Consider the following 22,414-nt stretch of genomic DNA (forward strand, 5'->3'; position numbering starts at 1 on the left):
ATTTGATTTGCGTTCCTCCTGTGCCCACATTAATGAGGTAACAGTGGCCTTTTAGAAGCAGCCCTTTCAAAAATGGTGTTTCTGAACCTGTTAAACTTGCTTTTTATTGCTGTTAGAAAATTATGTGACTTAATGGATGTGTAACAGTGTATGTGCAAAGTATTTATTTGCTGCCTGGGGAAGCTGAAAGCTGCTTGTACATAGACCAAGTATAAGCATGGATGGCAGAAATAAAAGTATTTTACTTCTGTATCTCAGTGTTTTCAACTGTGGTATGTAGCTGTTTTGAAATCAGTTAATCTGATAGAAGTATAACTTAAGTACACAGAAACTATCCAGTTCTGTCAGTGGTGCCAGGATCTCAAAACTGCATTGGCTGTCCATTTTTAGTGCTGTTTCCTACAGAAGCAAGACTTTGGCAATCTTCCCTTTGTTGGCGAGATCTTGCTGCAGGATAGGGGACATGGAGACTGAAGTTTCTACAGGTTTCTGTTAAGTAGTAAGCAGGTCTTGCAGAGGAGACCCTGTTAGTGCTCCAGCCGGAAGAAAGACAGCAGTGTGAACAGATGTCATGCGACATCAGGGAATGATGAGAAACCTTATAAGCCATATGAGCAAAAAGAACTTCAGTTAGAACTTGCACGTGAATGGCTTCAAACGTGTAAGTCTTGTGCAAGTTAGTCTACAAGCAGGTCGTACGTGAGATCATAGGAAACCAGGCTTCGTTAGTTCCTCTGCATGCAAAACCGCTTGTTTTCTTCATTGCCCTTGCAGAAACTACTGGAAGAACTTCCAGTGTTAATTGGAGCTAACACTGTCCTGACCTTGGGTTATTTGACTCAGAAAATGTTTTTACAACAGCCCTGCTTTTTTAGAACGAAAGAGGACCTGAAAGTTTTGAGAAGTTCAGTAAACAGTAGGATGTTTCTATGGCCTGCACCAGTCCAGAACACCATTAGCTTAGGCTCTTTACAAGAGGGGACTGTAGCAGGAGCTTTGCTTTAAATATAGTTTCTAGCTTGTCGTTCCCCTGCTTTGCCGCTGGCATGGTGGCCCCCTGCTCCACATTGGGAAGGACAGTGAATTGCCTCTTACCAGCAGTGCATTGCTGCTGACTCTTGAGACTGTACTGTTGTCAGCCCCGTGTGTTTATCCAGAGAGCAGTAAGCATCCTATGTATGTGTAGATACTTTCTTATACAGTTGTTTTGGCGAATTTCCAGTTCTTCCCTAGACAGTGGAGAGCTTGCTTAGCTGGTGAAGGTGGCCTGCTTTAGTACTCAAAAGTACCAGAAAGCTGTGAACGCTCCCGGGTTGGCTACCTTCTCCCTAGACTTGTGTGTGAGCACAGAGGTTACCTCCTTTCCTTCCGGAGCACCTGATGATCCAGCTTTCTGCCTTTCCCTGGCTTCTGCCTTTCAGTTTGTGCTGTTGTGGAGTGAAGGGTTACAGGGTTCCCTTCAAAGAGGTGCTGGCCTTTTGGCCAGGAAGTGTCTCAGCCGCATGCGTGTTCGGGTTCAGGCAGGATTCTGCACGTCTCATGATCCGAATGGTTGGTGGAAAGTAGGCAAAGATAAAAATGGACAGATGCATCTTTAATAACCTTTCAAACCTCAAAGGATCTGGCTCTCTTTTAAAGCAGACAGTCTGGCTTTTGATTCCAAACTTCAGTCTGGAATTAGCTTTTATGATATTGGAGATAATTTCCAATAAGGAGTGAGGGTTAGTGTTTTTTAAAGAAACCAGCTACCTAGCTTCTACAGAACTAATTCTCTGTAGCAGCTTGAACAGTCACTAGTCAGTACTTTAAATGACTCGTGAATATTTTCTGTGGAAAAATCTGCATGTAGACCCATTTCTGTGTGTATGGCAGAAACCGAAGGGATCTTTACCAGACTGCTTACCTACAAACAAAGCAAACCTTAGAAAATCTTTTGTTAGGAAAAAAACAAATCAAATCCGTCTTCATCTTAACTACATTTTTTTCCCCAGAATAAAATGAAGGGAAAGGAATATCTTGGTTTTTGCAGTTGTTTGAGCTAAATAAACTATCACTTCCACACCTCTGACACATACACACACTTTTTTACTTTTTTTTAACTAGGCAATTGATGTAAGAAGGTCAGGATTGAGAACTTTGTGTCTTATAAACAAATCTGCAGACCAGCCTTCCGTTTGATGCAATCTTCTGTGTTTTAAGGAGGTCAGAGGAAGGTTTGTTGATTTGAAGTGTATTTATGACCTAGTCATATGCAATAGAAACTATACATGGGAGCAAAGATTGCTACTTTTTTCTTTACTACTTTTATGGCCTCCATCTTTGGAGAACAGGGCTCCTTTGAGTTCTGAAAGCCTGACAACGTGTTTTAGGTGGGCCAGGCAAATTGCAATGTTTGCTCTTAGCAGCAAGTTGATAGGAAGTGTGTGAAATTCTTACCTCATTTTTAATTGTACTCTAAGGTATCAGTAAGCTTGAGAGGCTGTTGAGGAAAGCTTGAGTATTTGTGGTATCAGTAAAAATGCCTTAAAGCAGGAAGGTAGGTTTGAATAAAATAACAAAATATTCCAGTTTTCCATCTAACTTAATTTCACCATCTTCTGCATGCTTTCCTTTTATAGCTGTGCTTCCTTTTACATAAAGGATATGCTGCTTTATTGTCAAAGCTGATCAGTCGCATAAGATGACATTGCTGCTTTAAAGAAATACGGTTCATACTGCAGGATGGTTTATAAACAAATGATTTATAGCAAATACATGAAGCACAATAGGAAATTTTGAGCATTAGATCTGATTAAAAGGTTAATAAAGGAAATACTACCCTTCCGCATTCAGAAGTAGTAAGATGTATGCAGTTCTGTGCTTTTGAAATGCTTGCTGGATAAGCATTTCCCATGATTTGCTTCCAGCTGCAGTTGGTTGTAATGTTGCTAGTCAAAGACTGGATGTGTAAGATTGTATTTAAATTCATTAAGTATGTACCTTTTTTGAGTGACTGTATTAAGATTTTGGAATGCGTAAAATTGATCTCAACAGTTCTGTAGTATCATAAAGGGCATGTGGGGATTCACGTCACTACAAGTAGCCTTTTTCTGTAAAACTATTTCTCTTCAGTGCAACCTCCCGTCAAAATTTGGATAGTGCTTCTGATAGAGATGACAGCTGTCCCTGGCTGGAGAGCTGACAGTTCATTGTGTCAGCTGGTTCTGGTTACAGAGAAAATGTATATTCTGCTTGCAGAAGTGTTACGGAGTGGAGTGGACAAAACTACATAGGCTTGACTCTACTCTGGTGCAAAGGTTGTCTACAAGATTGTCAGACAGCTCTAAATAAATAAAAAAAATAAATAGAGAGAAGGGTGAGTCCAAGTTTGAAGGTGCATGTTGACTTTCTGAGGCTTTCTGCTGTTTGTTCAGGCATGCCTAATAGCTCTGGCCTTAGTAACTACAAGTACTCCTGCTAAGCCAGGCTTGTGAGTCTGGAAGAGGACTGGCCATGCATAGGCTCTCTAGGGCTGTTGCAGTAGGTTTTATCCCTTGTTGTTTGGGCTCTTGAGCTGTCTCCTGTTGGTGAGACAAGCAATGCCAATCCTCGTGCCTGTAGTGTTTTCCTACTGGAGTGCTGTTTTTTTGAGATCTTCAGACTTTCTAAGGTTGAGAACAACAAAATAAAACCAGCAAGCAAACAATTTGTATCTATAATCAATATGATGCACTTTCACAAATAGCTTCACTGATGCTGAATAAATCATTGTTCAAAACCCACATAAGTGATATGTGAAAACTGTATCTCTTTCTGGATCTGGCCCTTAGATTTAACGTTATATATGTTGAGTTTTTGCCTCTCTCACTTATTTTCTCAGGTAGCATTTAAAAATGCACTCCCAGTGGAATATAAACTCTCCTCAGAGAACACAGCTATGCTAAGGATTCCAGTTAAGATTAGGACACACCATCTTTCCAGTTCTGTTTGGAAATGGCTTTAATATTTTGCTTTTAAGAAGCAACATACCAAAAACCCAGAAACAATATTTTAGAGCATTTAGCTGGCACTCCGTTGGAGCTAACTGGTTTGATGTCGTAGCCTGAAAGTGGTGAAGAAGCTCTTCCACACCCTGTTGATGCAGTGGCTCCTGTGCTGCTTGGCCCTTGTTTTGCTAGCTTTCTTTTCCTCTGGAGTTACTATCCTGGCAGGTTAGTGAGCTGAGGTTGGCTGACTGAGGGACTGACTGAATGCCAAGAGCCAGGGAAGAGGAGAGGCTTCATGGCTATAGGGAAGGGAGGTGAAATTCCCCATCTGCCCTTAAGAGTAGCAAGTTGTTGGGTTGTGTCACAACACTTGGTCAAACAAGAGCATGAAGTTTTCGTAAGTCTGCTTGCGTTATGCTTTAGTGTTTGCTCCCTAGAGCAAGTAAGAGTATGGTGTGACATGAATTGTTTTCAGTGGCAGTGGTGCCCAGTGCAGCACTGGTTCCTTCTCTCTCTCACTTGTGCCAATATAGCTATTGGAGGGGTGGTTGCATATAAGATCAGGGAGCTTAGTAAGACTACTCATATGGGAAAAAGAGGGAGTGGGGCTGCTTGAACATGTCTAACAGCAGAAAAGCCTATATCTATTTAGAGCCTTAGTCTTGCCAGGCAAAATGCCTTCTTTTGGGGTGTGAGAGGTCCTGTGGTGTTGGGTGTGGAGAGTAAGCAGATAGAGGGAACAAATTCTGCACTTCTGCACTGGAGCCCTTTGCAGTGGCATGTGCTGCAAGGGTGCCTTGGTGTCTGCAAGGGAGCTGACCTGGGTTCAGCAGAACTTAGAGCAGTAGTTCAATACCAGCCATGTCAAAGCATGGAGCTACTTATGTGTTTTTACATCGTGCTGTCTGCTGCCAAGGCTTTCTCTCAGGCCTTTCTCCTACCTCCTCATAGTGTAAGATCAACTATACATTTTTTTTTTTTAAGCATTGAGGTGATGGTTTTCTCAAGTCATGTTTTACACCATCAAGTACTACCTACTGCTCTTAAGTCCTGAACATTAAGAAATTAAATTGTAGCTTCAATTTTGAATCATCTGTTTTGGGGAAATATTAACCTGGATGCACAGCTTCAAGTCTGAAGACATTATTTGTCTTCTGGAAAGGTCTAATGGCTGAGTATTTCTCTTTAAAAAGTGAATTCCATTGAAAATCTGAATTGATATTTTAATACATACTAAATGTGTCCGTTAAAGTATTTGTCATCTCATAAGCAAGAAAATTGCACTTCTTGTAAGTGCAATCTTCAGTATTCTCTATTGGCTAGTCTTGAGTGTCAGGCTGAAAAGGAATCATTTTAGCAAAATTGAACTGAGAACTGGTAATGTTAAAAATGGAAAGAAATCTATTTCTTTCATTTTAAATCAAAAAAACTCACCAGGCACAACTACAATGTAGCGTTTTCCATATGTTGGTGCTTCACTTTTGCAACTGCCAATGGCATCTAGTAAGAGAGTGATCTAATCTTATTGTTTAAGTCTGACAGTTCATTAAACATAAAGACCAGATTTTAAGGACTAACTTATAAATTTGTGTTCTTTTTGGACTTTACTATGCAAGTAAGTTTTGTTGTTACTGGTTTGGCTCCTATGGAAGGGATTTAAGGATTTTTTTTTTCCTTTAAGAAAACTTTCTGTAGTCCTACACCTTCAGAAGAAGTTGATGACAACTGCAAGCACTTGATAGTTATGAAAATCAAGCCTCAGATTCTTGAAGTTCAAAAAAGCCTTTTCCATATTCTCACTTGTTGAATTTGATGTTGAAATGAAAGATAATTTGGAAATAGCATTTGAAGTCTATAAGCTTTGATTTAGTACTACACTTAGCTCTTCTTTAACAAACAGTCTTCCTAAAATACTTTTAAATAAAACAAACTTGGCAGCATTGCTTTTTTTTAGAATATGGCTTCATATGTAGCAATAGGAACAACCTTGCTTTTGACTTTTCATGTGCTTTAATTTGTAGTTAGTCAGTGACACCTGATAGCTCTGAATAGGTATATAAATTGTAGAAGTAATGGCTGCCTCTAGACTTTTGAAGATACTGGATGAAGTAAAGTGCAGCTCTATAGGAGAAGAATCTGCTTTCCATTCATTTTGACATGCGCTTTTGATCTTTTTAACTTTTGTAACTGTAGAAAAGTGTTTCTGTTTTTTCCACTTGGCTTCCACCAGTGAGGAGAGAGAGACATCTCTGTCTTCATTAGTTACTGGCAACCAGCTGTGCTGTTTTTTTTCCAGTGCCACTAGGTCACCAAGCTTTACTGCCTCTAGTTTTCTTTTTACCTAGTCTACTATATGACAGATCAAGCTATGCTACTTGATTGACCAGTCTGTTGACAAGTTGTAGTCAGCCCGTCTTTTTCTCCTTTTCCCCTTGTTATGCAGTGTGAATAGAACCTTTAAAGAAAGGAGGATTGCAGTGATGTTTTTGCAGGCTGCTATGGCTACCTCCTTGTGTGCACTCCCGGAGTGCCCTGGGAAGGGGCAGGAAGACAGCAGCTGCTGGAGAGAGATCAAAGGATATTACGCTAAACCAGACAGCAGGGTAAGCTGCAAGCAAAGGCAGAGCCTTGGAGAGCCTTGGCTGGGATCGGCTTTGGATTCCAGAGAGCCAGAAGTCAGGAAGGCAGTGCTCTTAGACTTTGCCTTCTCTCTATAGCAAATCCTTAAGCTGAGTTTAGAAGCATCTGGTATGTCCTGGACTACCCAGCATTTATAACAGGAGCCAATATAAAAATGGCTTTCAGACTGCTCCTTTAAAATGTTTCTTTGCCTGTGCGTGGAAGTCTGTGTGGGCTTGATATTCCTAGAAAGCAGTTTTGTTTGACATGATGGACCATGGCCACTGCTCATGTATCATGTGAGCTCCCCTAATGCTAAGGTTCTTGTGGTGCTGGGAAGTGCCAGTGACTTGAGAACAGTGGCTGTGTTTGCCTCCCACTCACCAGCAGCAACTTGTATGTTTTCCTCATGCCCCTTCTTTCCCGGTTATCTTCAGGCAGCCGTACTTGACTGTGTCTTGTTCCCTGTGATGACCTTTGTCTCGTGTCTCTTGAGTGCAGTAGTTGCCTGCTGCAGGACAGCTGCCCTACTTGAGCACTCCCCAGTCTTCTCCGTTCCATCGCGCTGACTCAGCCTGGGTGCATATCTTCAGCTCAGCCCTTTAATCCTGTTCCTGCCATACTACTTACTGGATCTTGATCATCTCTGATACCTCCTACAGCCACTCCTTTTCCTTGTCACATAACAGCTATATACTTGCTTCCCATCTCACTCCTGTCTCCCAGGCAAGTTCTTGCTGCCTTGTATGCTCTGAGTGCCTGAGTATTCTCTGTAGCTGCTTCCTCACCCCAAATGCCATTATTTCTATCTCATTATTTCTATCCTGGCAGTCTCCTTGTTGAGCAGGTATGATGTCCATCTGCACTCTCTTTCTAACCCACAGTCTTTCACAGGTAATAAGCTCATTTACACTCACAAAGTCTGTCTTTCAGAAGTCCTGTGTAGGAGGCCACTAGTTTTGTTTATTTGTTTTTTTGCAACCAGAAGAAGTGGCAGGAGCCTCATCTGTACTGTGTTTGTGCAACCATATCATAGGTTTAACCCACCTGTGGCTGGGCTTCCCCAGTTCTGCTCTGAGCAGCCGGGTGTAGAGCTGACTACCCTGAGGGTGGCTATGAAATACCCTTCAGAGGGCCTGCTTGTAAAAAAATGGTATTTCAGTTTTTCTCCTTCCTACAGGTGGTAGGCATTGTCTTTCTGAGCTGCTGGCAGTTTCTTGGAGCAGCATATCCCCCTTCTTGCTTCATTGACTTTCAGGATCATGCTGGGATTCTTTAAGGTGGTTCTTATTCACTCAGTACTTTCAAACAACTTTCTTTTCTCTCCAGCCTACTCATCAATGGAAACTTCTGGAAAAAATGTGAAAACAAACAAAGGTGGGTTGAGTTGGGTTTTTTTATTGTTGTTTATTTGTTTTGTTTTGCAGCTCCAGGCAAAAGGTCTTAGGAACTTGAGTTTCCCTTTTCTGTGGTGCTAGACATAGCTCTTTACCTCTACTAGTAAAATTATTTTTATAACTCAGGTTAGAGAATTGTTGTAAATGACAAGTATCCAAATGGGTTTTTACAGAGTCTGTCTGTATTTTTAACATATACAATATATGTTGCAGGATCTGCACGCTCTTCTCTCATTAGTATTCATTTCAGTGAGGAAAATATCTGCCTTGCAAGAAGGGAATTAACTCTGTTGACTAAATGCAGGCTATATCTATGAAGAATTGACTGCAAGTTACTTCACAAGTCAGATTTTGGTCTTTCCAGTACCAATGACTGCAGATGATGTCCTGTTAGCTTCCAGCCAGAGATTTTTTGTTTGCTCAAGAAGGGTGTCCTGTTATGTTGGGTCTGTGTAGTATCTGATTACCCCAGGAAACTTGAATGCGGTTTTGAACTCTTGACCAGATACCCTATCTGCCTGTACTTTCTTTACTATCCTTTAAACGTGTTTTTCTTCCACTCTTGCTGCAAGGGATTATAGTTCGACTAATATTTCTTACAGGTCACTCTTTATTTGATATCTCTACTTGGGTAAGGTTATATGCGTTATGGACTTCCCACATTTCTTCTTGTTTCTTTCTCAATATTCTGGCTGAAGTAGCACCTTGAAGGCTGCTGATGCTTGCTCCAGTTGAGTGGCAGGTTTTGGGAAATATGGATCTGTTCGCCATGAAGATTGTTAACAGAGGGGGTAGCTCTTGCTTCTTATTTTGCTCAGGCCAGACAGATTCACTCTCATATTCTGTAAGCATATAATATTTGCAGATCTCTCTTGACCTCATTGTCAGAATGAAAGTCAGCTGTAATAGTTTCATATCTGCCTCTTGGGTTGAAACAAGAGCTGGCTTTGATGAAGCTTGTCGTGTTACTTGGAATGCCAGGCTCTCTTTGGGCGTAAAGGTCTGTCTTTGGTGGGGGTGTTCTGTGTGCACGCATGTTTTTAACTGAGACCTCTGGACAGTTACTCTCCAAAATGTTTTCTCTAAGAAACTATTTTTTCTTGATAGGACAGGAGAAAATTTGTGTAACTAGCTTCTCTCTGGGCCTTCTGACAGAACTCTGAAACAAATTGAGGGTATTTTTTAATAGCAAAACACTGACTTCAGATTCAGGACCTGTACTGACAAATTAAATTGTTCATGAAACTGAAATGGGTGAGGGAAAAGGGGAATGGTCTAGCTAAATTTGAGATAGCGACCATCTTGTCTGGTGGTTGGAGGAAGCACTAATGCAGTGCTGAAAAGGAACAGAGGAACTCATTAGTAAGGAGAAGTGATTACTCTAACAGTATTTAATCAGGAACAACTCTTATTTCTAAGTCATGACTAAATTAAAGATCTATAACAAAGTGTTAATATTTTAACACCATTCATGCAAAAAGCTAAATAACCTCTTCCCCCAAGAGAGAAATCGTTGGAAAAAATCTATTTAAAACAACTATATATGTTGCAGTCTATTTTAAGAAATACTTGGTTAGGTGTATGTATACATGTAGTTGTATGTATATATATGTATAAGCCAGGGCATGGTTGTGTAAAGATAAGGATATTGTTCTAATCCGAAAGCATCTCAACTGTAGTATTTTTTTTTGATGAATGGAACTTGAATTCTGGATTTGGCTTTCTACATGATACAATAATTCCTAGTATAGATGACCACGTTAAAGTGAGTGTTTGTTTATTTTTAAAAAATAAATTACTAAGTCAGGTTGTCACTAGTTTGGAAATGCCTGAGTTATTCCTTCTTGTCTCTCTGGGTTAAACTACAGTTTTTAATTATATTATTGCTTGCCAGCATCCCTCCCACAGAGTCTTTGCCTCATCCAGTACGCAGAATGTATGATGCTAATCTTGATGAGCCTCTCTCCTTTTTATTATTGAATATGTGGCATAAGGCCATAAATTTCCTGCACAATACGCAAAGTTTCTTTTAAAAGAAAAATTAATCATTTCAACATGGATTTTTTTTTTCCTGTGGTATTTTGCAATGTTTGTGAACATGCCTTCCAGTAATAATAGGTTAACAGCTTCTCCCCATCTGCAAGAGCACTACTACTCATGTTTCTGGCTTTAAGCAGTTGCTTTTGTGTTGGGCTTGGATTACGTAATTTATAGCTATTTGTCGCGGGATTTGTGCTGATGTTGTCTGGCAGTCACCTTGGCTAGCCAGGCTTAGGTTTGGGACTCACTGTTTGTTTCTCTCTGATTGCAGTGATATTATTCCCATTCTGTGCTGGAAGCTGAAACACAGAGAATGTATCAATACCTATTTGAAGTCAAAGGTCTGTCTGGACCAGTGTCCTGTCCAGCTGTTGCTAACAGCAGGTGCTGGGGAAGGAGTAGAGAAACAGGGCAAATAGACAGTGGTGTTCTGGCAGACTGTTTTTCCAGCCTCCAGTGACTTGCAGTTCAGGTTATTTTCTTCTGTGAGTTACTCTAGTTGCTTTTGAACCTATGTAAACTTTCAGCATCCAGTGTCCTGTAGCATGGAAATCTATAGCTTACCTAGGTGTTATGTGGTAAAAATCCTCTTGTCTTTCTACTCTGTTTTCTGAGTCTGCTTCTTGCTAATGGCTTTGGTAGGATTCAGCTCTGGAATGAAACACCTATGCACAGGTGTCTGAATGCAAGTATTGCACCGTCAGTGCTGGCAGCTGAACTTTGGGCTGTTCATCTCACCCCAAGTCAATGTGTAGGGTGAGATTTGGTCATCTAAATCTATCTAGGTGTCTGCTGTCCCGCTGGGTACTGTGGGATGTGTGTCCTGCCAGGTCTCCGGTTGTCACTGCAGGAATGCCAACGTCCCGCTGGCCCCATACGGGTATCTTGCTGGTACTAGGATTTCTCAACTATGCTGCCTGGCACTTGGGTTTAAATGATGGGCTCCTGCTCCTCTTGTCTTGCTGTCTTGACTAGATGGGAATGTAGGAGCCTATTCATGTGTTGATCTAAATCTGAATCCTGTGTCTATGTAGGAAAAAAAAAAGTCTTCTGGTTAGATTTGTGGTTCTGATACGGCTTCTGAGTACTTTGCAGTACAGAGAATGCACAGATCCTGCTTGTGTTTATTTCAGTTGCAGATGTTTATTACCCAGTAAATCCTCATTCCTATCAGGTCTCAAGTCAGACCACCAAAAAACAGAGAATTTGCCATTAGTGATCATCTGTGGCTTATCTTGTACTTTAACTCCATTTCAGGGCAGGGGATGACACCTGTTTCCACAGAGCTGTATTTACTTGAGAGAGACTCTTCTTGCTATCCCTGCCTCCTTCCTTGGACTTCTTCCAGCTTCTAGGGGAAGGCATCTTGCTGGCCTGGGTTTTTTCCCCACCACAGTCACAGTTGCTTGGTGAAAGTATTGCCAGAAAACACCTAAAATACCTCCTATGTTCGCAAATGTGTGAGCAACACAGTCCTGTGTGGAGAAACACAATGATGTTGCTGAACTGTAAATAAGGTAGTTTATTCTTATTTTTTTTTGGCTGTCTGGAAAACAAGTATAACAACGCTCGGAAAGGTCTATGCATTTATGTTTTCTTAACTGTAGGTGGTTCTTGAATTAAGCAACAATTATGAAACATTGATATATACATCTCTTTGATCATATAGTGACTTCATTGCTTTTCCCCACTCGTTCACACTCATCCTTCTGGACTCTTCAGCTATGCAATCTGTTACAGCTGCTCCGAAGACATACATCAGAATTTTTCTCATGGACAAAGGAAGTATAATCTCTTCCTTTGCTGTGATTGAGCAGTTTTGGTTGAAGTTTGAGAAGGGAAAAAAATGTCGTCTTAAAATGTAGTATTGTGAACCTCAGCTCAGGCATCAAAGTTGATCAAAGTTATGATCAACTGAAAAAATGGCTGTTGCTAAAGTTTTTGTCAATGCATATTTGTGTACTCAGTTTCATTCGTAGAGCTAATGGTTTGGCTGTGTTTAATTATTTTCAAATATTATTACAAAATTGATACTTGAATATGTGCTATATTTGTGTCTAGAAAGCATTTTTTAATAACTCTTCATAGCCATTTTTCTAATGAGGTGTACCCAAAACCATTACTTAGTGACAGTATTCAAATTCTCATTAAAGCATATGGTCTACTCTTGCTTACCACTTTACTCCCAAAGCATATAATTAAAGACTGCTAGATTAAACCTGTTCCCCTTAAAAATACTTGTGTTTTCACAGCCAAATCTGAATGGCCCTTCATTTCTGATTTAAGTGGAAAGCGGAAAATACTGTGTTCCCCATTATCCAGCTGGAGAAATTAGAGGCCTCTTAAGGGGCCAGGTGTCCTTTGGCAGCATTTGCTTTTAATAAGAAAGCTGAATGTTAAGAATTTCTCAGGTTGCTTGGATGTGGGGGAGTGTTGTGTACTATATAATTTCTAAATTTAAATGATGATTGTCGTGTTCTTGTGGCTCCTCTTCCTTGTATAAATTATTAGTTTTTAATCCTGCTCTACTAGATTTTTTTCAATGCATTTGTATTCCAGAGCTACCAGCCACACGGTTGCTTAAGCTGTTTGGATCAAGATAATAAATACCAGGGAGCTTTTAGTCATGGACAGACATTGCGCTTCGTAAAGACCTGTCGTGATGCAGTGGTACCCCTTTCTGCAGGGGTACTTTTTTGGACTGAAGCAGTCGGAGACGAAAGACTTTGCAACGCTAGAAAAGTTAACACTAAAATCCAGCGTCCTATTGCCAGCATTCTTGATAACTAGGCAACATTATCTTTACACCCATAATCTCAGCATTCTTGAGTTTAGGTTTACAGTAAGTCTCAGATATCTGTTTAAGAGGATGTTTTAAAATACCAAGTTATGTGCGACCTTTTATAAAGGTTTGCTAAACCTACTGTTTACCTACAGTGGATTTGCAAATTATTCCCAGGAATCTCCAGTTGTACTGACAAACTATTCTCTTAACCAGTAGTAGTTTGCAAAGAGATTCCAGAAGGGATAGGAGCCCGGACTGAGTAGACATAAAAAAAAACTGAGTGTATCTGATAACTGCAGTTCATGGGCTATTCACCAGATACCACAGATGGTTGGAACTGTAATGCTTCTTGGAAGTCAATGTCTCTCCTACCCACAAGATCACAGAGTATCAGTTACAGCAGTCAGTTGGTCATACCTATTACTAGTACATGTAAAAAATCCACTTCTGCAGTGAGAGTTACTGTTACCTATTCTATGGGCAACATCTGAAGTAACTAAAATAAGAGTATGGCTTTCTTGGCAGCGGTATGCCCACGTGTTTACACGTGTGCGAAGGCATTGCATTCAAGGCACTTTAAAATTGCATTGGATATAGGTGCTTTGTGTGGGCAGGAAGAACAAACAGCGATTACTAATGGATTCCTGAGACGCTCTGAGCAGGAAATGAGTGCAACTAAGTAATTGTCATTTGGTGTGATTAATCCTAGTGGAAAATGTGAGTGTTTCTTGCCAGTTTCATCCGTCGGAACTACAGGCACCCATCTGGCGCTTCAGCAGTAGAAGCGGCCTGTAGTATATGATAGCATCTACCTTGGTCAGATGTCTAGGGTGTCCCTAGATCAGATACCTCAGCTCTCTTGGATGTGGGCTCTAAGATCTGTAACCGGAGTGTCCGCGTGGGAGAGGGAAGAGGAGGAGGGAGGCTGGAAGCAGGTGTGCTTCACTTCTAGCATAGTTCTGTGGCAGTGTAAATGCGCTGAGGAGCACGGAGTGGGGAGAGCACTCTCTCCTGATGTTGCCATTTTTGAGCAATGTTTCCTTAGGATAGGAGTAAGCTTGTTATGACTTAACAGGAATGTGGTATTTCCTAGTCTGGTTAAGCCTGTAATATGTTTGGAGTTCTTTACTTGTTAATTTTCCAATAATGTAAATCAGTAAAATGCTTGAGTAAATTAGCTTGAGAAGCTAGATATAAAATGCATCTTACTGAAGCAAAACTGAGAGGTGTGGTGGCATCTCAAATTGTACTCCACTCAGAATTATCTTTTATTCTTTCTTTTTCTTTAAGATCACTTGCATCCTTTGTAATTTGCTTGTTCAGATTACCTTTGCTCTTTTTATGAAATGCTGAATATATAATACTACAGCCAGCTGTGGCTGGCTCCTTCCCACTTTGAATTATAAAAACATATGATTAAAAACATGTAGTAAGCTCCCTTTAAGTCTCAGTATTTCTGCACTTTGATGTTAACCATGTTTTTTTGTTTTTTTTAAACATCTCTCCCCTTTGTGTGCATGCACACATGTACATAGAGCCTTTGCTACATGAGAAACTCTGCTTATTTCATTAGGGATAACTAATGAGCAATCCTAATAGTCCTAATTCATTAGGATTACATGAATAACTGTGCTGATTTCATTAGGATTTAGTAATAATTTATCTTAATAATTGAGGATCAGGTTCTGCCATCTTGAGAGAACTTTATCTGAAGCCCAAGGATGCCCTGTAATTTATATGTAAAAATGACACTTTTTACTATATTACTTAACTTTCAGCATTCCAAATACAGTTCAGTGAGATGGACGTCATCGTTTGGGTGCTAAACATATGCCTCTTAGAAAACAAAATACCTTCTTTGCACTCTTCTATTACCTTCAGTTTGCAGGTCTGTTCCCTGTGTCTTGCATTAGATTGTGGTATCGGCTGGCCAAGAATGCTGCATGGAAGCAGCGGCGCGCTTCTCCTCCAGCGGCCCCCTCGCCTCCCTGCAATTAGGTATGACAGGAGTGTTTTTTACGTGCACCTATCTTGTTTGCTAATGTGAAGAGTTTCTGCAATATAGGCAGAAATGTGAATTTCAGAGTTGTAGCCAAATTGCCCATACGAGTTTGGAACAAAAGACAAACTTCTTTGAGAAAATTCTGTACTGTTTTGTTTTGAGTGTGCAAAGCTGAGGTCCTTCATATATGGGAAGTCTGCAGTAAGAGAGGCTATGTTAGTTTACCTGTGTTACACAATCTAAGTAGAAGAATCGAGGGATACCTACTGACTGGTCTGTCTACAGGACTAGTGCCTTTTTGCTTGTCAGAAATCATAAATGAGTTCTCATGTTTTCAGACTCTCCTTGAAGTGTTTCCCCTAGTTTCTATAGCATTTAGTGTACAAGTGTGTATTTGTATGCTAAGGATGGCTGCTGATTTTGATAATTTCTAATATGGTCATTTTTCTCAAGTTTAAATTTAGTGTGCACACACACATACATAGACACACGTGTGTTTGTGTATATATATATATATATATACACACACACACACACAAACACAGCTACATTATATACTCTATATATTCTCTCTATATGTATACAGTAAATGCTGTGCAGTCAGATGATTTTTTTGATGCTTTCATTTTCTTGTCCTCTGTCAAAATGGAGTTTGCATCAAGTTGCTAGCTGTATTTATTCCAAGTCCCCCTCATCGTCCCTAACCCTGCCAAATCACTTGGAAGAAAACTCTTCCTAGTGATGTAAATTTTCCTACTATTTTAGCAGAAAATTCTATCCTAAATATTAGCTATGATGTTTTAGGAGCTTTTATTTAGAAGTTAATTTATGGCTTTGCTTTGTGGAATTTGCTGTCTATTTAAAGGAACTTTGATTCTACTGTTTTTTCTAGTTATCTCACACCCCTTTGCAAGACGACCCATCTTTTTAATATATCCTGCCCTCTGAGAGTGTCTGTCAGAGTATGTATGGGAGGTACAGATTTTCCCTGAACAAACTCTTCTCTTTAACATTAGCAAATGTGTTCTGTTTTTCTTAAAAAAAAAAAAATCAAAAAATTTTAGTAGACTGTCTTCTGCTTCCACCTGAAATGTGTATCAGCTGTAACAGATCTCATGTCTTCATGAGCTTCATGATTACATTTCCTGAAACGTAAGTTGGGCCTAAGGAAAGGTGGAGTTGCAGCAGCGTTTCCTTGTGCCTGTAGCTTCCTGCCCATAAAAAGCAGGGAAATAACTGTTTGGAAAGAAGAAAGAACAACTTTTGAACTTTCTGTTGTAAAGTCAACATGTTCTCCCATTTGCTGCTTAAAAACAAAGCATGTATTTCTTTTCCCCCTTCTTGAGTTTCCTGGTGGCCATTCTCCAGCATGGCAAAATAACTTAAGTTTGGACTTGGGCCACAGAATCAGGTTGTAAGCAAGCCCTTTTCTCCAGTGCAGCCTTAGTGTTGTTCTCTTGACCTTTCCTTAGGAGAAAATTTTGTTTATACAGCTTTTCCAGTGACATGTTTATTAACCGTGTTTTAAAGTCTTCTGTTCACACCTCCCTTGAAAGCCTCCCATTGTGACTTCCTACTCTGTTCTCTCTGCACTATATCCTGCTGCTGTTGATCTGCATAATGCTGGTATCATTCCACTCTGATTTATCGATGGCACTAAAAAAGATCTGATTTTTACAATTACAGGGCAATTCTTACAATAGCTCACTATTACAGAATTGTCTACCCCGAGATGAAAATTGTGAGCTGATCCAGAAGGAGCAGTTCCCAGGTCGCCACTGCAGTTATTAGTGGCATAAATGGTCTACTGATACATGGCACAGTGCTTGTATAAGTTGGGAGCTGTGTGGTAAAGTGTTTATTGCACTGTAATTGTCTTACACTGAGACTTGATTAATGGTTGTTCATATAAGTTGTGATACAAATTTTTATATCTGTTAACCCCCCTTGCGTCCCTTTGCTAATTGTTTTATTTTTTTTTATCCTATTGTTTTTCACCTCTATTATAGTAAAAAGAACAAATGCTGTATTCATCCTAATTAAGAAAGGAATATTTCTGGATATGTAGAAGTCTTCATGGTCTGCTAGTAGGTCTGTTACTAGAAGAGGACTGTGGCTGAGGATCTAACACATACTGGTTTCTGAGGTGGTGGTTACAGTTAGCAGAGAAGCAGGCATACAGTTAAGAGAAGTAAGCACTTAAGTGTCCTAGCCTGAATGTCTTAAACTTGAAGCATCCAGATTCATTTGTGAGAAATAAATGTGTGTGTGTGTTCTGGACAACATGTTCATATCAAAACTAGGCAGCCAACACCTATTCAGTCAGTATTTTTTCACAAAAAGGGTTCAGTCAGGTAATAGTCTGTAACAGTTTTCCATTTTTGTAATGGTAGTGGTGTTTTTTTGTCTTTCTTTTTAAGGAACATTTAAATAGTGCAGAAATTTTTCCATCTGCCATTCCTACTCTGCTCTCAAGTAAAGTGCTGGGTATCCTGTTTAAAGGTACATGTGAGTAATAGAAACAAGGTAGAGGAAAAAAAGATATTAAAATACTTCAGAAAGCATATTTTCATTGCCGTGTTGATTTTATTCAGGACATAATCTGCAGAATGAGTTGCTCAGTTCCCTCACAGTGCAAGTACCTGAGGATCAGGTACCATCATAAGCATGAGCTTGCGATCCCTGGATCGTGGCACAGGGCTGATGGCGAGGGTTCAGACACTTGCTCTTGGCTTCACCATCTTCTCAACTAAACCCCTTGACTGAATTCACCATCTGCAAGATGAGAAGAACCTTTCACAAGGATATTGCAGCAGTGTTGGGCCAAAGGCTGGTTGAAGCCTTTGCTGGTGCCCTTTTCTCTTCTGAAGTGCAGTCAAACCTGAACTCTGAAGTTTCAGTAAATTAAAACTGGAACTTCTGTCAGATTGAACCCAAGTTGGGAAAGCCCTAAGAATTTCTGCTTGCTGCAGCCTTGAGATAGAGACCTAATTGACTAAAGGGTTCTTTTATTTATTTTTCAGTATTTGACATCTTATGAGTTGGGATGTTAAAAACAGATGAAGTTTTATCATAAATGCCAGTGTAAGTTTAAGTTCCACTGTACTGGTACATGGTGGTGGTGCCTAGATGCTTGGATAGTTCAGCCCCCACTCCCCGAAATACTGAATTTTGGCCAGAGGAGATCTGGTTGTAGTAGATGAAGCCAATGATCCTACCGTGCTTCTTCAGAAATGTATTTTGGGTCCTATCCCATTTTCAATAAAACATGCAAATATCAAGGCTGTACACAAGTAGTCAGTACACTAGAAACTGTTAATGAAGTGTGGCAGTTAATCTAATTTTTCTGGCCTGTAAGAAGAGAGAGAAATTTTAGATGCAGGCTAGAGCGCAGGGGTTTACCCTTTTGTTTGTGTTGTGTGAAACATCAAATTTGGTTGCTTTTTTAAAGAGACTAGTAACTACTTAAAAGAGACTGGTTCCTCTTTTAATATTTCTCTGGAAGTTCAGTAGAGTGTTGATCATACAAAGCACAATGAAAGAACTAGTGCTGATGTAGAAATATTTCCTGTGGACTATCATGATAAACAGGCTTTTTCTATTGAAGAAGAACTGGAGTCATGGAAAAATACTGTGTTTTAGATGGGTTAGTTTTTAGCTCTTACCATTGCTGTAAAGCAGCAAACTATGTAAGTTGACTGTAAATGCTTATGTATGTAAATATATCTCTACTATGATAATATTCAATATACTAAGAAAATGCACAGGCTTTGTGGCTTAGAGGAGGTATCCTTTTAAAATATACCAATAATTGCTTATAATTAAATGATATTTTTATTTTAAATGACCATTCTAAATGACTTAAGTTCTTGTGACCTTTAAAAATGAAAATTTTGTTTGAAAAATAAATAATTGTGCATGTCAGCTTTTGTGGAGTTTTTTGAGAAGTATGTGTGTTAGAGAAGGGGCTTTTTTCCTTTGGAAAGTTTCAAATACAAGGTCAGCACCAGACTAACCAAAAGAGATCCTGTAACTTCTCCAAAGCATGTAAGGAACTAGATGTTCCTCAGCAAGGAACTTACCCTCATAATCAGTGTTTGCTTCAGAAAACTCTATCTTTTTAAAGTAACAGTGTTTTACTTCTAGGTATCTGTAATTAAGGAAATTGTCTGACAGAGTTACGCTGTATCAGAGGAGCCAATGTATTACATGATGTTTCCAAGATCAAAATTATTACTTTGCAAATTTTTAGAGTTCTCCCCTCCCCCCCTTCAAGGAGGACAAAACCAAACAAAAACGGCTGTTGTTGGTGGAACCTCAGCGATGTACAGGCTCACCATTTCTAACACACAACTTAGTGGGGCCTGGTAGGAAGTAGTTACCTTTTTCTTGATGTATGCAGGTTTTGTCAGTTTTTTTTTTTTTTTTTTTTTTTTTTTTTTTTAATTGACGACATAGTCTTTGGATTGCTTAGACCAATGTCCACCTCCTGGGTTTGGCTACAGAAAAAAATAAATCTGTACATAGCGAAGGTCCTGCACAATACCCAGCTTCTGCTCAGACAAGGCCCGTGATTGAACTTGTCCCAGACTGCAGAAGTGCTAGCAATACTCATGGGGCAAGCACTGCCTGTCATTTTCTTTGCTCAGCACCTGGCTTTCTCTTCCTGCCTTATACTTCCCTAGGTTGATTTCCAGTTCTGACTGTGACACAAAATGGACATAAACACATTTGAAAATCATGGCGTTCATCTTTGCAAGCAACATTTCCCAGCGTTTTGTTAGATTGAGTGTTGAGTTCTTGCATTTCAGGTTCACACCCAAGTAATGTGGTATAATGAGACGGGGTCCTAAAGTTACTGAAGTGTAATGTGTCCAGATTGCTAACTGGATGAGTAACTCAGACTTCTGACAACACTTAACCTTCTTTTCCAAATATACTAATTAGATTTCTGGATATATATCTTGTATAAGCTTGTTTCCTAATTACATGGTATAACTGTCTGCTAAAAGCTAGATTTTGATGTGCAGGTTACAAAGAGGGTGCTAATCCATTTTACTTCATTAAGCCCTTTATCTATTTAAATAACCAGTGATCAAAATCCACGTTCTTTCTGCAGGCGATTCCTAAAGCAACTTATTTGATTTTGGTTCTTAAATCTAGTTTAATTGAAATTTGCAAAACTGAAATGGATGTGAAGTGTTACTCAAAATCATGTGATGAATTGCTTTTAAAATATATCAGAATATGAAAAAGACTACAAATCTGCCTACAACCTGCTGTGTCTTTGGGAATAAAATCTGATGCCAGGCCTCAGATACTATTCTTCATACAGTTGGTTTTCAGACTCTAAACAGACGACTGACTTCTTGAAGCTGGGTCACATGCCATATAGTATGCATATAGTAAAGTACAGCCATATAGGGTATGACAGGGTTTGTAACTAGGGGTTTTCAGAGGTGAGATCATGATAAACTTAACATTACTGCTTAAGTTTCATTTAATGACACCAACAAATAGATTCATTTTTCTAGCATTCGTTTCACAATGCCTGCACATTAGCTGGGTTCATACTGTCTTACTGGAAGGAAAACGATTTGTTAAAATGAATAAAGAGAAGCAAGTTAAAATTTTTGGTTTCTTTCTCTGCTACTTAAAAATATTCACCGTAAAAACATGTGTTTACCTCAGGGAGGTCAGGACAAAAGGTAGCACTTTACTTCATTCTTTGTCATTCAGTGTTTTTGCAAGTATGCCAGACTACATGGTGTAGCAGTAGTCAGTAAAAACTGAAAATTGTCTGAAAGTAACAAGTATTTATTTATTCAGTGGAATGCCTGTACCTTGTAAAATTATGCCAAAAAGGATATACATGCATAACTACACCTGATCACTCTAAAAGTGCCCTGGGAAGAAACCAAGTTGCACTACAAGTATTTTAGTTACAAATTTTCTGCACATCTGTGGCTTTCAGATTACTAAATGAAGAGCACCCAGGCTTTGGGGAACCCATGTCATGAGTCCTGCCTGCAGTTCGGGTCACTGTATCTCAAGAGGGGCATGCTGGAGTCAGTTGCCCTTCAATAAAATGATCAAGAACATGGAACAGCTAGCTTAGTTTAGGAGGAAAGACTAAAAGACTCTTCACTTTGGAGAGGAGAAAAGTGGATATATGATCATGGTTTAAAAAAATCACAGAAGTGGTGGATAAGCTGAATGTACAACTCAAGGTCACCACATTCTGCAGTCTTAGAATTAGGGGACGCTTGATGGACTTAATGGAAGTTATCTTAATAGATTTTAAAACAGACAACAGTGTTTCTATACCTATGCTGCAGTCATGAATTTCTGGAACTGGCTGCCACAGGAGGTGAGGAGATGGATGGTATCTGCAGGTTCAGAAGGGGCTTCTGTGCATGCTTAGGCACCCAGTCCATAAATGGATACTGAAAGGACTAGGCAGGGAGGTACCCGCTACTACATTCCGGCTGCAACAGTTGTGGATGCCAGGGGCTAGGCTGCAGAAAGCAGACAAGCTTATATGCTCTCTCTAAATAGCTGTCAAAATATTTCTGCTGCTGTTGGAGGCAGAATCCCAGGGCAGCTGGACCATGTACCTGACTCACAGGGCGTTTCTTCCTCCCTACCTCAGGAGCATGTGGTGCAGGTTGTTCTCCAGCTTGTCCCAGCTGCCAGGGCCATTGCTGAAGGCTCAGGTTAGCCATGCCTGCTTCAATGTGTTACAGACCGCTTCCCTAGCCTGTATGCCATTGATTCTGGAGTGGGAATTGCATCACATGGAGAAAAAAAAAGACAGGAGTTATTCTGCCTTTGTCCATCCTGTCAGAAATTTCCCTTTTCCCTGACCCAAAGAACATCCTCAGCCTGCTAAGGAAGACACAGATGCTTCAGGCTGCAACCACAGGAGGAAGTGCAGAGCTTGGAGATGTTTCCCCCCCCCCTTCTTTTTCCTAAAGGCTTGTTAGTTAATACTCTCCTTTTTTATTTGTCTCTGCTATACCTTTTTGGCTACTGGTGTCTCTAAATGACCATTTGTGGATGCACACTTCCAGTATCTTTATCTGGTGATTATCAGGCTTTCAAATGAAAGCATCTTCTGGGGACTGACCCGCCCCTGGGGTGGAAGGAGGAGTTGCAGTTGCTGAGAAAGCTGCTCTGCTCTCAGGAGAGTTAGGATGAGGAACAAGCAAGATGTTTGTTTCAAAATAATTTAATTGGTAGGTTTCAATTTCTTTATGTCCTGTGGAGTACTGGCAGGTTTTAAGAAAACAAAGCATTCTTTCTTCAGGAAGTAGCAATAACTTCACTGAGATCAGAGGTCTATCTCTGCATTTTCAGTCTTGTGCTCTCAGCTCCCCAAATTTTGGATCTTTTGTGGTCATGACAGCACTACTAGTTATTACTATTAGAGAGAGATTAGGCTGCATTTCTCATTTGACAAAGTCTCAGCATTTCTTCTGAAAAACAGTTCTGGGTCACTAACAGCAAGATCAGGTTGTCTTCGTTGATATGACTGAATCAGGGTCACTTTGTGTGTGATGAATATGAAATGTGAGGGCAGGGGGTAGGAACTGACAGTGCTTAA

General features: G+C 40.0%; 1 protein-coding gene across 2 annotated transcripts in view; it reads left to right on the forward strand.

The window, feature by feature from the left end:
* Positions 1-22,414, forward strand: part of RASSF3 (Ras association domain family member 3) — a 53,275-nt gene that overhangs the window by 18,612 nt on the left and 12,249 nt on the right. The window contains exon 1 of one of the 2 annotated variants that reach the window (XM_062584159.1): positions 14,693-14,804. The exons of the other annotated variant lie outside the window; for it this stretch is intronic. The gene's annotated coding sequence lies outside the window, so the exon portion shown is untranslated. Of the gene's footprint in view, positions 1-14,692; positions 14,805-22,414 lie in introns of those variants that run through there. 2 annotated transcript variants of the gene reach the window in all.

This window comes from Rhea pennata, chromosome 1 (genome assembly GCF_028389875.1).
Source record: "Rhea pennata isolate bPtePen1 chromosome 1, bPtePen1.pri, whole genome shotgun sequence".
In the NCBI taxonomy this organism is placed as follows: domain Eukaryota; kingdom Metazoa; phylum Chordata; class Aves; order Rheiformes; family Rheidae; genus Rhea; species Rhea pennata.